The following is a 4756-nucleotide window of genomic DNA, read 5'->3' on the forward strand; positions in this document are numbered from 1 at the left end:
TTTTCAACGCGAGAACAACGCGAGGAACGGTGTAGTGACGATTTTAGTGTAGAAATAGACGGGCAAATACATCCGCGGCTAAAGGGAGCTAGGGTTTTGCTAAAATGGGAAGAGAGAGAAGGAGGAGGAGAAGGGAGAGAGCAGAGGGGGTGCGGCTGAGTGAGAAAGAGGAGAAGGAAACCATAGTGGTTTCCTTATTCCCCGAAACGGACGGGTCGAGTCCGGTCGGGTCGAAGGATGTAATGGATTTGGGTAATTCTTTTGAAGTTTTGGAGGTTTAAACAATGGTGGGGGTCGGTCCGAAAATATTAATGGTGAATCAATTTAGGTACTAAAATGTGGGTTGGGTAATGAATTGGTCTCATATGGATTGGGTTGATGAATTAAGAATGTGGGCTGAATGAAAGAAATAATTTGGTCTTCTAAATTTAAATGAGAGGTCTATTTTAATTAAGAATATTACCTATTATAAAAGCACGTATTTATCAGTGCTCGGAGAAAATAAAATTATATGACGCCGTAATAGCTGCGCAATAATATTTTGAAAGTTAACAGTAAATAAACACTAGTACTTAACTGTGCGAAATAAATGCGATGCGTATAAGATGGTAAAAATGCTGAAATGTTTATAATGCAAATTACGATAATACCGGTAATAAAATAATAATAATAATAATAATAATGATAATAATAATAATAATAATTGTGGTAACAAAATAACGACTAGTGACTGCAACAAAATAATAAAACGCCGGCATTAATAGAAGCTAATAATTACAGTAAAAATATAAATAATTATTTCTTAAATTGCTGAAAATACTAGAAATGTAAATAAGTATTTAGGGAGGGCGGGACAAAATTGGGTGTCAACAGTGATGTGAACTGACAGAACTACCCTTCACTAGTTTGGGTTCAACTTCTTATCACTTTACCTACCCTGAGTGTTTGATTGTTCATTTAGGTCATTAAAGGGCAATGAGTATCTCTTCTTTCTTAATTAAAAGTTTGGAATTTGAGCTCTGAAAATGAAATCGTGTGTGGTGAACGGGACTTCTCTGTGTGAATCCGAATTGAATGGGCCTCAAAGCTAGTAATAATGGACAAACCTAAAAAGAAAAAAGGTCGTCAAATTTGAATTTGCAACTTATTAATTCTTCGGCTAGTTTTGCCTATATACCATTTTATGTGGAGTTTTAAGAATAACTTATTTGAAAAAAAAAAAAAAGACTTTAAACTTCTCATGTTATTTTTAATGACATGGTTTTAGAGGCACGAATATGTCGTGGCAAGTTTAATGTAAAAAGTCTCAAAAGTCTTTCTTTATTTGTTAAATTTTTTGCATAGTTAAACACCCCACATAAAATAAAACAGAAGGATTACCTTTTTTCTTCAGATAGTGACGGCGTCCGAATTAGCTATCATGCACATCAATTATTCCACCACATATTTACTACCTCCCACCAATATAAATACATGGTGACTCTAACTCTACCTGAAATCAGATAATTTGTCTTAATTAGCGATGGTTTGCTCTCATATCATGTATCTAAACAAAAAGAATTTTTCTTTTTCTTGTTTGTTTTCATATTATATGATTTGCCAATAGGTCTGATAAAAATACACAATGTATATACAATCCTAATAACTATTAAAGATCAAGTCATATATATATATATATATATATATATATATATATATATATATATATATATATATATAAGAAGACACAAATGAGTGTTATAATTATAGAAAATAAATGTATGTTAAAGTTCCAACAAAGATAATATATCAACTTAGTGTTATAATTAAATCGAGGGGCGAGAACAATAATCATGGACCTAAAGTTAACAACGCAGCGGGAGAATAGTTGAACTCACCCCCGAAAAATTTACCCCTAGTCGAACTTTAATTCACTAGGAAACAAAGTTTATCCCCGAACTAAATGCTTTTTCCTTTTGTGTGTTTTATGGAAGAACAAGAGAAGAATTCTTTCTTTTATGAAGAGGAAATGAGCGTTGATTTCTTCTTAGAAAGAGGAAAAAATTTCCACACCACTATAAAATGATATGCTCACTTTTAAAAAGAAAAAACCAATGTGTGGAGCAGTAACTTTCCTACTGTGAAATTTTAGTTTAACTGCTCTTATCCTTATCCCTTCTGTACGGGTCGGGTCAGCCCATATAGAGCGACCCATGATCCAAAATCCAACACTTAGAATTAGCCCTATTGCTTATTTTCAAGTCCAAAGCAAAATGCAAATAGAAAAATAAGAAAAAGATGAAGAGACATCATATTGTTCAACAAAATATTAACATAGGCTTAACATGATATTTCCAAATTTCAAAGGACCAATGTCTATCTTTACATAAGATTGAGGGTGTTTTTGTCCTTGCATAATTGCATAGAAGCACAGAAGAATATTACTAGCATTTCATTAGCCTGTTATGCTTTATCTGTCTGCATTGACACTTGGCACTTATGCATGAGAATATTGTTCAACGACAAAGGAATATGCTAATTAGCATCGTCATCATTGTCAATATGCACAAGCAATATGGCAAAATAGCTAAGTTGCACTAATTCTTAATTTGTGACATATCTTTTAAATTGTAGCTTTAAAAGTGCCTATTTGTGCAAATAGGCCGAAAAACCATCAATTTTCACAGGCTACCTTTTTAAGGACTTATGTTTAACTTTTTGCACCCTCCATTTCCGCTCTTTTCTTTTAATATATAATAAATTATGAGCACATAACTAAAATAAAAAATAAAAAATGTGTTGTAGAAAAATTGTATATCGATGCTTTATTTGTAGTTAAAATTGAGTGAGTAATGTTCCTTTTGAATTATATTTTTTATCCTAGTGATTTGAATTTGTTGGCTGAAGAAAATCGAAGAATATTATCATTGGGTTTTTGTTGAGTAAGAAAACAAAATGGATCTAATAAAATTTGATCGGTGTTGGTTGAACCTCACTAACGAGAACGGTTGGAATTTGTATTAGATCATGATACAAATTTAGTATAGCATCTTGCAATAACATCCCATGAGTATAGCACGTTGGTGCAATAAGCTGACCGCATCACGATGGCGCAAAAGCTAACCAAACTTGTATCAATAGAATCCTTATGAAAACAACACCAACTGCACGGAAGACACCCCTAATGATACCTCAATCAAATTAGGGCGCCCCAAAATCAGCTCCCAAAACAAGACGATGGCGGAAACAATGATTGTGAAATGGCCTGATCCTGAAAGTCGTAGTTCATGGATGACAAAGCAAAATCTAGTCATAATACATGCAACCAATCCTTTTTAACTAGTATAGGGTTCACCCATTCGACTGGCACTAAGAATATCATTTCTACTTTGATATGATCTTTGCACTGACATTCTACCGATGCTTTCCCAAAAAAAAAAAAAAAAAAAAACTCATGAGAGCTGTGAAAATAACCATGGCTTCATTCGTCTTTCTGACACTAGCCAGATCAACTTCCCCAGTGGCTTCATCTCTATCCGGAACACTTGCCTCTCGTCTTGGTAATTTCAATATGGAAACGAAAAAATATTCATATGCATCCTTCCCTGTCCGATTTTACAGTACGTAGTATATATTACAATGCCTCCATATCCCATGATCGGAGCAAAATCTGCATGCTCTATATCCTCCACCGACTCCACCGATGGGATTACACTCGATATGTTGTTGTTTTGTTGTTATAGTACATATTACAATATCTTATGCAGGATATAATATGAGATACGAATACACGAATTAGTATTTCATGGATTAAAAACACTAACTTAATAAAACTAGCTCTGGTAACAATAAGCAAACTTTAAAACGGTGTTTTAAAAGGTAGTTTCAGGGCTCGCCTTGGGGCGGGGCAATGGCAAAACGCCCCGGGGCTCACGTGCGGGGCTTAGTTTCTGTGAGGCTTACGCCCTAAACGCCCAATTGTACGCCCTAAACACACTTAAAGCCCAACACTCGGGCTCGCCTAATAGTTCTTACACAAATTATATGTTAAATTCCTTAATTAAAATCGTTGACCCTCATAATTCTTTAACAAATGAATAATACTTAATAGTTTTCATCTATAGAAATAAGAATATTGGGTTTAACTCAAATAACAAGTCGTAGTATTGCATATTTACTACTTGAGAACATCGTGAGGGTGAATATCACTTAATATTTCTTCTAAAAATACGTAGCTGAATGGTACGCCTTCACTTGTCATTAATCTTTTGTCCTATATATCAAAATTGTCATATTTATTATTTCGCTATTTGAAAGTAATTTTATTTTTATTCATGAAGGAGTTACGTTTTAATTATAATACTGATAAAGTTTATTGATTATTTGCTTAGAAGGAGATAAAATGGATAGTATGAAAGTAAGATTTTTTAAAGAAATTGTGATTTTTTCATTGTTTGCAAGTTAAGATGTTAGAGTTGATTTACATTTCATAATAGTTTTTATTTCATTGTATTGTTTATCCTTGTACAATTATGTTATATATATTTACAAGTTGTAAGTGGCATATAATGGATTACTTTGATTAGTTTTTGTGAGGATCACGCGCGCGCGCGCGCGCACACACATATATATATATATATATATAGAGAGAGAGAGAGAGAGAGAGAGAGAGAGAGAGAGAGAGAGAGAGAGAGAGAGAGAGAGAGAGAGAGAGAGAGATATTTCATTTATTTACAATGTTTTAATTGTAATTACCTATTTAAAAATATTTATTATA

This window comes from Lycium ferocissimum, chromosome 6 (assembly GCF_029784015.1).
Source record: "Lycium ferocissimum isolate CSIRO_LF1 chromosome 6, AGI_CSIRO_Lferr_CH_V1, whole genome shotgun sequence".
Classification (NCBI taxonomy): domain Eukaryota; kingdom Viridiplantae; phylum Streptophyta; class Magnoliopsida; order Solanales; family Solanaceae; genus Lycium; species Lycium ferocissimum.